Here is a 14,344-nt window from a genome sequence, read left to right as displayed (position 1 = left end):
ATTCACCTGCCCGGTGGATCAATTTGGGTTTTAATAGTTATACCGCTTTTAGAACGCACAGCTCCTACGACTGGAAAACTCGCTGATTTCACACACGCTTTTAGGGCGGTACAGCCTCATAAAGTGGCGATACCTAAAAAACAAGACGTGCTAGGACAAAAGTATATTCTAGACTTTAAGGTAATTCACACTGTTCATGAAATTGGAGCTCCCTGTATGCTGGACTGCAGCAAACGATCAATTACAGGGCTGTTACAAGATTTTCTAAATTTGATCCGCGAAATCCACGAGTTCTCAAAAGAAATCCGCGACTTCAAATACTAATCCACGACAAAAAAAAACTGTTTTCATTGCCTAAAAATAGCATTTTATACTACTACATGGCATTTTAAGCTTATTGCTTATAGCATATTAGATTTTTACCTGCTCTCAACTTAATGTTCTTTGAAGTACTTTCACATTTTAATTGAGAGATTTCTATGCCTGTACCATCCTATGCCCAAGGAAGTAGAGAAATTTCCCAACCCGAAAAATTAATAGACCGGACGGGAATCGAACTCAGTCGCCTCCAGCATGGACTTGCTTTGTAGCTGTGCCTTTACCGACTGAATCGTTTGTAACCTTTGAATGTTTTTAATAACATTGTATCATCTTCAGTTATAGTATAAGTTCTGAGTAATTAGTGAACACGGAGGCGAACCAGCCTCAGGCTAAAAGCCTCCATAATAAAGAAAATTTAACTTAACTTAATCAGTGAACATAATAAAACACCCTTACATTATGAAATTCTATTAAATAATACCGGCCTAGATTTGATGAAACATTATTTAAAAAATAATAATGCATTTTCATTTGAAATGCAAATTTTCTTGAAAATTAACCTTTACGTATTTTGCTGTCCTAAATGTTGTAGGTAGTTAATTTGTCTCTAGTTTTCTCAATTTTTACCGATTCAAACCAAACACCCTGCACATAATCGAATGATTACCAGAGTTTCATAAGTCACGCTTGTTGGTCACGTCGCGATTGTGTATTTACACGGATATTCTTGGGGTCTGTCCAATGGTGAGACATTTTCATGATATTTTTTTATTTCTAATATGAACCTAGCACTTTTCGTTGTCAAATCATAACCGAATCGAATATATGTGACTTTGTGGATCATGCACGACTTATTACTATGTATACCGGAAATTATAGGGTTTCCAAATCCTCCAGAACATCAGTTGATTTGTTCTACTAGATCAAACAAGACTGCAATAATGTCTGTAGTATCGATATCCAATCAGATTCAATGTGTCTATGTGGATCATGCATGATCTGTTTCCGAGTAATCCAGATGTTCAAGCTTCTTCAAATTGTCCAACCGATCAACCGATATTGGGAATTGGGACAATGTCTTTAGTATCGAAATATTTCTATACAGATGCACTGTGTCTATGTGGATCATGTATGAAATATTGTAATGTATACCAGATGTTTTAAGTTCTCCAAATCGTTCTGGGCCTCATAGCCTAATCTGTAAAGGCACGGTATTACCAAGCCGGAGGCGGCATGTTCGATTCCCGGTCCGATCGAGGGAATCTTTTCTCGACTTCCCTGGGCGTAGAGTATCATTGTGCTTGCCTTGCCACACAATATACGAATTCATGCATTGGTATTGGCATCGAAAGCTCTCAATTAATAACTGTGGAAGTACATTTAGTAGAACACTAAGTGAGAGCACGCAATAAGCTAATATGCAATAATCAATCAGCTTGAAATGTGAATAAGAAGAAGAAGAAGAAGAAATCGTTCTGGAGTTCAGATGATTTATTCTACTAGATCAACCATGACTGGGATAAAGTCTGTAGTATCAAAATATGTCCAAACAGATTCATAGTGTCTATATGGATAATGTTTAATTATTTCCACGTATACCAGATGATCTAGGTTCTCCAAATCGTCCTGCAGTTCAGATGATTTGTTTTACTAGATCAACAAAGCCTGGATAATATCTGTAGTATCGAAATATCGATTTGGAAATCTTTGAACATTTCGCATACACGGAAATAGGTTGCCATGATCCACATAGACACTGCAAATTTGTTTGGGCATATTTCGATACTACAGAAATTGAATTATTCAAGTAGAAAAATAATCTGATCTCCGGAAGGATTTCCGAACCTATAACATCATGTATACCTAGCAATAGGTCGGTTACAATCCACATAGACACTTTGAATCTGTTTGGACATATTTCGATACTACAGACATTATTGCAGCCTTGGTTGATCTAGTAGAACAAATCAACTGAACTCCAGGACGATTTGTAGAACCTTAGAATATCCGGTATACATGACAATTACTAGCATATATACGATTCGTTTATGATTTGACAACGAAAAATGCTATGTTCATGTTGGAAAAAAAGGAAAATGTCTCACATTGGACAGACCTCAGGGAATTTCCGTGAAAATGGTTTGAACCGGTAAAAAATTGAGAGCCAAATGAACAACAAAATTAATGACAGCCAAATTGTCCGGGACGGATACAAGGAATCCACAATGTGACAGCACATCAGTCCCTTCGCGATTTTTGCGACATCATTTAATGTTTCCGCGATTTTCACGACTGAAAGTTCAAATCCGCGAAAATCGCGAAATCCGCGAAATTTGCGAAATCCGCGCCTGTTGTAGCCCTGCAATTACAGTTTCATTATTGTATTTTTTATGAGAGCTGATATTTGTGCTCTGGAAATGTGGAGGTGATATTGGAAGTAATATGAAATAAGGTTTCCATAGTGATTCACCTTAACTAAAGCCTATCATAAGAATATCAAATATGGTAAAAAAAATCCTAACCTGATAGTCGTGTTGCACAGTGTTATAGAATTCAATTTTAAGATATTTTCATTTATAGATTTAATCTTAAGATTGAAAATTTTAATTATTCAAAATGGAAGGTACCGATCAGTCAAGAAATCTTTTTAAAGTTTTAGTAATGAGATTTGAATTTTAGTGATTTGTACTAAGACCATTATATTGCATGACGCATCATGAGTGTTTATAAACCATATTAACAGTCAGAGTGCCAAGCCTGCAAACTGCGTGTCGATGTTGTGACAAAGCACGACTGTCCCGTTTCCAAGAATCGAGCTTGCTGACATCGACTGCGAACAGGACGTGCTTCGGCCATATCCCTGAAAACCGGAAAACAATCAGCCGAATAACGATTTCTAGTTTTGTTTACCCAACCAAAGTAATTAATCCACCGGAAGTATCGTAGCCATCGACTTCTGTGCACATAAAATCCCGCATCTTCCGGAGTGAGTGGTATCGACAGCGCATGCCTCTCATTTCATGTACATTTCGGAACACCGATTGCCGGCTTCCGCCGTTAACAATTCTAAACAAATCGCGCAATTCTATAGAATGAGAATAGAATCAAGCGACGACGCAACGGACGGACGTATGTTTACCAACCGACCACCAACAACAGTCAGCAGCTCAAAGTTCCACTCGGCGGCAGTAAGGAAAACCGTCCATTGACCGAAAACGAACAATGGCTAGAGCAAAAAAAAAACCATTAACGCTTGCGATTTTCTCACAATTAAAATTAAGTTAAAGAAATATCCGCCTACAGTTGTGTTTACTTATATATTTTGTCCCGGCGTAACCTTGCATGCTATGACTTCCTCGTGCTACTCCGCTGTTTGCTGTTGATGCTGCTGATTTGTCAGAATGAAAGGGCGGAATGGCGACATACGCGCAAAGTGCACGGCTCTAGAAGTGCCTACCAGGTTTTGGTCATGTGAACTAGTGCAACGGTTTCTCACCACAGTTCTCGACAGGTCTGCATATGCAGGCGGGGGAGGCATTGTACTCGGAATACATTAAAAGGCAAGGTAAGAAGTGACAAAATGGTTGCAATTTCGTACAAGAATTGTAAGATCCAAAAGTTGCCGAAACTCATGGCATAGATCATAAACCTTGTCATCTAATAATTGAGATGGGTGGGAAGATGTAGAATAATTTAAGCAACAATACTGCTCAGGCACGGTTGTAAATAAATCGTATCAACAATTGATCCTATCTCTCTTCTTCTTATTGTATTTTATGGTAACTATTATTATTATTGCTTTCTAGGCGTATACTACTTGTTTGTATTCTTTCATAAATTTAAATATTGTTGTCTCTATACATAAAAGCATAACAGTCACATCTTTGCTTGATTTCCTATTAAAATTGGACTGTTCTGCATTTATGGGTAGTGTAGTCTCCATAGATGATATTTAAAGTTTTTTTTGTTATTTTTATTAAAAAAATAATGTTTCCGATTTTTTTTTTCAAGTTGTCTATAAATTTTAATAACTTAATATAATAAAATGTATTGCATACTTATCTTATTTTAGAGTATCAAAAGAATACCCTAATAAAAATTGTATGGTTAATTTGCTTAACGACGTGTTCTGGGTATCATCCAAACCATTTGTGGAATAGTTCAATGATTTGGGTTATCGTTCGTTTATGGTTATTTTTTATTAGGGTATTAGACCCTTCTCAGCAAATATATCGATATCTGATTTTGCAAAACCCGTATTTTTAATATCGTCATAGGGGAAATGGATGTAATGTCGGCCTGAATGCCCCTAATTTGGGCCCATACATAAATTCAGCAATCGACTAAATTTTCAATAACGACCTAAAATATCCATTAGTACCGTCCCAATGACGCGTTCATCTAGATAAAATTGATAAATAGTAGATTTTTAGTGATGGGCCCAATCTTAGATCCATAGGCCAACATTAGGGCCATTTCTCCTGTTATGAAAATGCTAAATCTGAAAAAAAAAATAAAAAATAAAATTTGGGTGCACTGTCGTGATTTTTACTTGTTAGTAAAATTACACCATAATTATGAGGAGAATATCTTGGGCATTTTTAGGAGAATTCCTTACGGATTCTAATGATAAATGAAAATAAATAATGATTACAATTCAAAAGAAACTCTGAAGAGAATTCAGCGGTACCTTTTAGGAAAATTACAAAGAAACTTTGAGAAGAATTCATAAGAACTCAGAGGAGAGTTGAAAGTGCATTCCAAAAATAATTCTAACAGAATAACGAATACTTAAAACAGATCCAACATAATTTCTGATAATATTTCCGAGGGAAAGAAATGAGTTCTGCAGTGAATTTCTAGAAATTTCTATAAGAACCCCAGTGAAGAATTTAACCCAACAATTCAATGAGATTTTATTATGAGATTTCAGACATATAATTACAACGATTTCAAGGAAATTCCGAAAAAAAATTCCAAGGGTGAATACTAAGCGAATGCTGTGGAAAATTTCAAGGAAATATCTTAGAGAATTCTGAAGAGCATTATAAAATAATTCTGCGCAAAATTCCAACGAAAAGCAAAATTCTGAGGTGAATTCGTAGGAAAATCTGAGGAATATTCTGAGGGAATTTTAAAGACAAACTAAACAAATTTTCGCGAACATCAGCTAAATGGATAGAATACTTACAAGAGTGGTCTACAGAGTAATACAGACACAATTTAAAGTAAATACCAGAGAGAATCCCAAAAATATTTAGTTCTGTGTATTTTTGTCTGATAACCACGGTGTCTGGCAATTTGGCCGACCAGTCGAATGATTTCCAGCATACCCAGACCAACATAAATTTCAACGAGCTTCCTTACACAGTTATGTTTTTAAGGTTTTAAACACTTAAATATTTTTTCAGGCTGTTCGGACTGTTTCTTTCTTTCAAACATGAGCAGTTCTTTCAAGAATTACTGGCATCATGAAAATAATATGCATTTCGACAGTGAGCATGCATAAGGGCGTATACGCGATAAACGATTCTCTTCATCGATTTTTTCTTTGAATTACTACAGCTAAGCGCAACAATTTTCTAGAATTTGTTCAACGCAGAGTTGTAGCAGGTTGTATTGGCTATCAAAAGCAACAGCAAACGTACCGTGAAACGTTAGTTTTAGCGAGTTGTTAACAAAATCGACGGAGAGAATCGATCATCGCGTTTACGCAATTATGAATGCTCACTGTCGAATTATATTATATCTCATTCTTTAAAAAGCTGATTTTTTTTTACTCACGACAATCTATTTGACTGTCTGATAGCTTATTTTGGCTATAGCAGTTTTCTTATCTTCTTCTTCCAGGCATGAGACGGGATAATTATTGGCGCTTTGGAAGAGCCCAATTTATCATTACAGGTATACCTCGATATGACGTGACTTTCACTTTTGACTTCCATTGTCAATTTCCCACAAATTATCATTCAAACAAGCAAAGTAATATCACCATCGGACTGATGAGATAATCCCCCATTTATTGGTAATGTATGATTGAATTGTTATTTGCGAGATATTGACGATGGAAGACAAAAGTGACAGTTACGTTATATCGAGGTGTAGCTGTATACCATTTGTTCGTTATTTTCTTTTTCAGAACAGCAAATGTTCGTCGCAAGTGTTCATAAATAATTTTCCAAAATTCCACTTAATGACCATTCGACCTATTGGACATTTCAAGAGCCACATGTGAAAAGGGCATACAAGTTTTTTTGTACACAAACCTTTGTAGGTTATTTCCTCGCCAACCAAGGATCGCTCACGCAAAACAACAACATCATCGAGAAGGGAAAAGTTTCCCCTACCCGGTGATGTTGATAGTTTGCGTTGGGATCATATGGGTGGCGAGAAAAGGGCATAAGAAAGATTGTTTACAAAAGCTTGTATGCCCTTTTCACATGTTGTTCTTGATTTGGCCTAATAGACTTCAACCTAATTTCCCAGCATCATGGTTATCTTTTACACCCTTTTCACAGAAGGATTATAATATCGCTTTTAGCGGCTTTTGCATATGTGTGTAACTAAATTTGAGCTCTATGACTTCCGTTACCTCTAATAACGCATTACCCCAAATTCCATTACCGCGAATGATCTGTTTGCCCCAAATGCCATTAAACCAATTCCATGCCAAATAGGATAAAAAATTAAAAAAATTAGACTCGACCTTCTCAAATTTGCATGAAACTGTGAATAATTATGAATTATGGGCAATCATTCACATTTTTATAAAAAAACGACCATTTTGTATTTTCTAGAAAATGGCGTCTTTGATATTTTTCAATAAATTGTATCACTAAACATCACTTCAACCGAATAAAAACTGTAGGACATCAACTTTTGGTCATATTTTTAAGTTTCTTGTTAACAAGCTTTTCTTTATTTTGCACAAATAACAATTTAGGATCCCAAGTGCGAAAGATTCAGCACAGAGCTCCAACAACATTGATGGCGAAAAAATGCTGGTAATTAAAAAGAAATTCTTTAAAATACTCCGAGAGGTTTCTAAATAAAATTTATAAAGATTTCTGATGCTTTGAATAGAGTTAAAAGAAAATTATGAAATGGATTTCAACGGAATCAAAGTCTCCGAATAGGTTCAAAGGAATTCTAAGAAGGATTCCAATCAAATTCTTAGAAGGGATTCCAAGGAAATTCCAAAAAGAATGTAACGGTAATTATTATGCGGAGTGTTTTCTGGTTAATTTCAGTAGAATTCCATGATAATTTTGAATAAAATTGCATGATTATTTTGATTTCGAAATGGAAACGAAATACTAAAACCCGGAAGGTTGCCTTGATCCAGAGTATGTTGTTATCTCAAAATTCAAATTCATGCAGGTAGTTGGTCTATCTGTTAAGGTTGTCTTCATGTTCAGCTAAGTTGAGTGTAGGTGAAATAATTTTTATCAGCACTGCTCAGAACAACGACTTCGATTTGGCTGATGATGTTGCTCTACTAACACAACGGCGCTCTAATATGCAGAGTAAGCTCAATGACCTAGCCGAACGCTCCTCTGCGGCGGGTCTCACCATCAACGTCAACAAAACCAAATCGTTGGATGTCAACACGGGCAACCCTTCCAACTTTACGGTAGCGGGGCAAGCAGTGGAGAAGGTCGAAAGTTTCCAATATATTGACAGCCAAATAGCGTCGGACGTCGGAACCAAGAGCGACATAGGTGCACAAATTAAAAAGGCTAGGGCTGCCTTTGCGAGTTTACGAAACGTATGTCGATCAAACCAGATAAGTCAACGCACTAAAATCCGAATTTTCAACTCGAACGTGAAATCTGTGCTGTTATACGCCACCGAGACGTGGTGTGAATCAACGGAGAACGGTCAGAAGCAGCAGGTCTTCATCAACCGATGCCTACGGTATATAATTCGTGCCTGGTGGCGTCACAACTGGATCTCGAATGCCGAGCTCCATCGTCGATGTCATCAGAAGCCGATAGCAACAGAAATTCGAGAGCGAAAGTGGAGGAAACGAAATCTGCAAGCAAGCGCTGCATTGGAATCCAGCAGGACATCGCAGCAGAGGCAGACCCAGGGGCTCATGACGGCGGAGCCTCAACAAGGAAATAAAGCAAGTCGATAAGAATCTGACCTGGGCCCAGGTCAAGGCACAAGCGAGCAGCCGCCCAGGATGGAAGTCTTTCACGTTGGCCCTTTGCACTTCCGGTGGTGTACAGGACTTTTAAGTAAGTAAGAACAAATTTGAAAGGAATAATCATACTTCAGTTTCATAAAAACTACAAGGGGCAGCCCTATGGGGTTGTACGCAATGGTGACGTAGGACTACGTGGTCTTATATAATAAATCTTATTTGTTAACTGCAGCAGGAGCTTGTGTTTTGTGTAGGAATAGGAATTTGAGCGGGGTTCTCTCTGTTTACACTCTTTAGTATGACGCACTTGACATAGATGGCCCACAGCGACTCACGAAGAGCTACTGATTCCGATCAATAGTTGTGCGGCTTCTTCTTCCTTCTATGGATGCTCATGTGGGCTGCAGCTCGCAGCTTGCAGGTAGCCTTTTGTTGTGTACTTAAGAACACCACCACTCACCACGCGGTGATTGAATAAACACCGTTTGGTGAGACCGGATGGAATTCAACTTTGAAATCTGTGTAAGGAAAATCGCTTTTCGCAGGTAATCAGTGATAATTTTAATTTTCAAAGCAACAGTTGCACATTCATGCAATTTTCAATAGTGACATTAAAAAAAATGATAAAGTCTTAAATTTAACAGATGGTTAGAAATATATCTGATCGATTGGTGATAAAATTATTGAAATTAGTCCAGGGGCAGCTGAGTTATTAACGTTCAAAATCTTTCATTTGTTGTTACATGTTCCATTTTCGGTTTGCACAAAGTGTACCCCCATATAGAAATCATAGACGTAGTCAAAAATCACGTCAAAAATTATTCTCTGATATTTTCATCTGAATTCCCCGGAAATTATTCCTAGAGATCCTTGGAACTGCTCATCAAATTCATTAATTGATTTATTTGAAATCTGGGTTCTTGCAATTTATTTTATGTCCGTAGTGTAGAATATTAGTTTCGTTCCAGAATCTTAAAATTTTTTCCAAGTTTGATTACGTTAGGTCCAAGATTTAAAAAAAAAAATGATAAACTTAATCCGTCAAAGCTATCTATGCTCCCGAACCTTAAGAACACGATTTAAGCCTTAGAATGTATGTTATTACTGAAGATAAATCCACATCTGAATTATTTCATTCGAATAGTAAGAGTAACTAACGAGGAAGATAAAGTTAGCATGAAATATTTTAAAATTTCTTCTAAGTTTCTTCAATATATTCCATTCTTAAAAATTTGCTTGTTGAAAGAACTTGAAATAACGATCATAATTAAATATTGTTAAAATCTTGCACTTTTTGGCATCTAATGATCTAAAATTGGAGTCTAGGTTAGAGACCATGAGCTTTGATTTACCCAGGAACTTAAGGCTCGACTGTTAATGAAAACTTTTCCGGATACGAAAGTTTTTAAAACAATTTTACAACTTATTTGAACACCATTCCAATGTTTTGTCGACGGGTGTAATGAAATTTTTGGATGCCTTGAACTAAAAAAAAATCCGGAATCTTAAAAAAAAATCTTCATCACGAAACTTTGTGATTTTAGATCCAAAATCTTGAGAAAAAATTGCAAATAGACATTTCCTTGGATCTAGATTTATTTTCAAAGTCCTGATTTAATCTCTCAGTTCACAATTGTCATCCAAAAACCAGTGTTCCGCCAATGATGAAGACTCTTCAAGACCCTATGCAAATAAATAATATGTTCTCTTACATTCTTCAACTAGTCAAAAGCCATGTACGAAGGATTAAAATGACGTTGCCAAAAGTTTCCGTACGACCATACTTTGGATGGCTTTAACATGTTCTGAAGCACGTCTCAAGGGGGCTGAGAAAAATTCAACTCATCGATGATTTTCTTTCTTTCAACGAATGGCGATTCGAAGCGCTGTCCACGGTCAACATCCGCTGAAGAGTATGTATTATTAATTTAAATTCAATCTCCGCCTTCCCGTACCTATTTAGTGGTGGTAGCACAACCCGCAGTAACGTTGGTCAACAACCCTGTCAGCTGATGAGCGGCCCTCCAGCAGCTTTTGCTACTGCAACGAATGCATTGCACTCAACAACAACAACAACAACGTATCTTGCGCGTGAAACTTGAACAAACCGGCAAGATCCGCATTTCATTGTATATCAAATGTCATAAAATTGAAGTGCTATCCATCAACTTCGCAGCAGATTTGTAAGAGTTTCCGACTAACAATTGGAGATTCCGTAATAGATGGATAGATGGACAGCGACGACGACGATGACAGCCGTAATAAAACCACATGCATTTCACTTGTGTGACACAATGCGGATGGAAAAGTAGTAGGGTTACGAGCTACTTCGCTTCGCCATAGCCCCATAAAATTAACCATTGTAAGTTCCATTGCAAATGGATGGCAAAAAGTCAGTAGAAGCATTTTGTTTTCATTGTTTTTAAATCTCACGACGGAAATGGACTCCATGTGACGAATTAGCGCGGAACCCTAAGCACTCGACTACTGTAGACTACATGTTGTAGGTACTCTGATATAATACGCCGCATACAGTCAGATATCGAAATGATAGTGAAAGTGATGTGGTCGCGTCAAGTTTTCCGTTTTCACATGCCATTGTTGTGTTGCAACTATATATGTACTACTGGTTAGCTGGTTGTAGCTAGGAATCGTTGCAGTTTGCAGTTTTCCATCGAAGGAAATATTTACCTTCAGGAATGTCGGAGCTAATGTGCATCGATATGGAGCGGTTTTTCTGCCCCACTCGATGGAGATGGTCAAATGGGTTGGAATCGGGGAAGCGAATGCATTCGGGAGGAAATGGCTCCAATTATGCGCGCTTCCTAGCTCGCCAAATTCGTACATGCACGCGCGATTGCCCGGTGAGCGGAACTATGTTTACCATCCATTTAGATTTGCGTGCCTGTTTTGGATATGTCGAAACTCGATGATGCGTATCAAGAGGGGTACGGTTTTGGCATTCAGGTGTTGCTTTACGGAACAGGGAAACTATTGATCCTGCTGGGTGCAGTGCACTCTGGAATGCAGGGCGTGACCTGGGAAACGATTAAATCCTGTCTGCTACGTAGGATATCGTAAAAGAATTCGATTGTGAGGAGAGTTCACTTGGAATGAATATTGGGAGAGTATAATTTATTTCAAGTAATTGTGAACACCTAACTCAACACAACAATTACAACTACTTAGTGCTCTTCGAGCATACCATGTTTGCATTCGTACACTCAAAACTGACGATGTGCTTTATAGAAAATTTCACTCAATTCTATGGATTATCGATGGAGTGTAATTTATATCAAAAAGTATTTCAACTGAATTGGGAATCGTACCCACCACTACCGTTATTTTTGTTATTTTATTTATTTACATCAACAGGCTGGATGAAGCCCCAATGATTTAAACCTTATCAACTATGGAAAAAAAAATACATTCAAGCATGGCATAACATAAAAAAAAACATTAAAAAACGTATATCTTATAGTCAATATCTTAACTCCTGCTGGCGAAAAACAGAAGAAAACTTTCGACGAAGCGCATCACGGGAAAGATGAAAGTCAAAAACAGATGCAACTCTGTTGAATGTTCTCTGCAGTCCGCAAATCGCACCGTACGCTCCATAATTTGTGCGACGTAGAGGCAGTCTTAGCATAAGGTTATTACGAAGCGGTCGGGGTTGAACATTCAGGTCAATTTGCCTCAGGATAGCCTCACAATCTGTCCTTCCTTGTAGGATATCGGCCACGGTAAGGGCTCTGTTTGTGTCTCTTCTAGTCCGGAGAAGTTCTAGGTCGATAAGTTGACAACGGCTTTCGTAGCTTGGTAATCGAAACGGATCGTTCCAAGGCAATCTACGCAACGCAAAACGAAGAAAGCGACGTTGAACAGATTCAATTCTCTCGGCACCGTTGTTGTAGTTTGGGTTCCAAACCGCTGAACAATACTCAAGCGTCGATCGAACAAGCGAACAATAGAGAGATTTTAGACAGTAGATATCAGTGAAGTTTTTAGCTATCCTAAAAATGAACCCTAAAGTTCTTGACGCCTTATCAACAACATATGCAATGTGTTGCTTGAAAGAAAGCTGCGAATCCAAGATCACACCCAAGTCTTTCACCTGATTCACGCGTTCGATTGTCGAGCCAAGCAGGTCATAGCTAAATATTATCGTCATGCAAGGCTTCATTTCCTTTTCGCCGCATACCTGTTCGGCTATATCGACTCCCTTTCCAAAGTTCTCATTCATTCCAATTCGTTGAGCAATATCTAAAGAATGTGCTTACGAAATCCAATGAACCATACGAATCATCTTGCTCGGGCTAGCATGTGCCACTCAATCAAACACCTTCAAGTATACACCAGACCAAATAAATACCACCGTTCCGCCCGGCGAATACCAATTTTCTCCTTATGAATGAATCAATCTTCGATTTCGTAATCCCACACACATACAGAAGAAGAGCAGGACAGAGAACCGCGACAAGACTGGAACTGCACATCGTACCATTTTCGATTATGAATTTATAATTTGCCCCTTACTCTTTTGTTCATGTGCTCAAAATAGGTAAGATCGCACACTGTCACTTTCGATCATCGCCAAATGATTGATACCACCAGCAAGACCAAAGCCGTCGGTGTTATGGCATGTAGGCGAAAAAGAAAGACAAGCCATAATAGCGCTCCAAGTACGGTTCGCCGCACTTTGTTTGGGTTGGGCCCCTACGCGTTTCTAGCTATGAATGCCGTACCCTACAGTCTACACGTTGGCGACCTTGGAAGGTGTTTGGATTACATGCAGTGTTTGGATGTTTGCGCTAATAAGCATTTGCCGCTACTTGGTAGGTGTTCTGCTGATTCGGTCTCTGGACTTTGGTTGGGTTAGAATTAATGTCTGTAATTCGCTTTAGGTGTGTAGAACCGCAGTGTTGTGCTACTTCAGTGGCCGAGCGATTATTCAGAATAAATGTAAAGCGTTTTGCTGTATGTACGTACGTACATGTTTCCGTACCTCGAGGACTGGATGGAACTCAATACTTTTGATCGCTCATTCTGTGAGTAAACCATAAATAAGCTTCAATTTAGCACTGCTAGTGCTAACATGCCTTTAATAGCTTCTCAGCAGATTGCATTGTATTATGATTTCAGGATGCAACTCAACTGATATACACCCTTTTACGTAGAATAAAATGAGCGATGGATGAGCAATTTTACCTCTTATTTTTGCGACAAAACTTTTACGTTACCTGCAATGAGAAGACAAAAAATATGGTTAGAACCAATTCAATTACATAGTCAAATATAGTTTTAAAAAAACATTTAAACAATTATGATAAGATGAAAGACGACGTCAATAATTTACCGATAATCGAAGAAAGTACACATACCTAAATTATCGGTAATCATGCATTACCAAAATTTAACGGTAAAAATGTTCTAAAAATTATAAAATAGCCTATTTAAAGTAAAAAATAACGATTTTATCGGTAAAAAAAAAATACCGATAATTTTAGGAAATTGTAGCTTAGAGTGTAGGTTAGCCAATGAGAGTAACTCAAAATTGAGTCTAATTTGACTCAAAATTGCAAAAAAAAAGTGAGGTTACTCAGTGAATGAGTAAAATTTACCCGATTTTTCTGGAAAACCTTCTTGAATAAGAGGAATATCGAGAGATATTTCACTCGGTCTATTAATATATCTCTAGACTGAGTAAAATTGTGGACGATTATCCCGAAAAACTTAAGGAATATTTAGTCACATACACAAAAAAAAATTAATGTTACATCCAAGAGGATGCACATCAATTATGTCGAAAATTTCATGTAATTTTTATGGCCACAAAAATAAAAAAAATGCAGTAACAGCAGCGTAATGTCAGTT

General features: G+C 37.6%; 2 protein-coding genes across 3 annotated transcripts in view; both read right to left on the bottom strand.

The window, feature by feature from the left end:
- The window catches only part of LOC135705460 (uncharacterized), a 48,163-nt gene extending 43,950 nt beyond the window's left edge, over positions 1–4,213 (bottom strand). The window contains exon 1 of the mRNA XM_065227234.1: positions 3,635–4,213. The gene's annotated coding sequence lies outside the window, so the exon portion shown is untranslated. The remainder of the gene's footprint in view (positions 1–3,634) is intronic.
- The window catches only part of Lasp (lasp), a 191,662-nt gene that overhangs the window by 147,364 nt on the left and 29,954 nt on the right, over positions 1–14,344 (bottom strand). The window lies entirely within an intron of this gene.

Source organism: Ochlerotatus camptorhynchus, unplaced genomic scaffold (assembly GCF_037179485.1).
Source record: "Ochlerotatus camptorhynchus isolate MF236.1 unplaced genomic scaffold, CSIRO-AGI_Acam_v1.1 ptg000002l, whole genome shotgun sequence".
NCBI lineage: Eukaryota > Metazoa > Arthropoda > Insecta > Diptera > Culicidae > Ochlerotatus > Ochlerotatus camptorhynchus.
The sequence above is the reverse complement of the archived record's forward strand: the minus strand, read 5'-3'. Positions and strand labels throughout refer to the sequence as shown.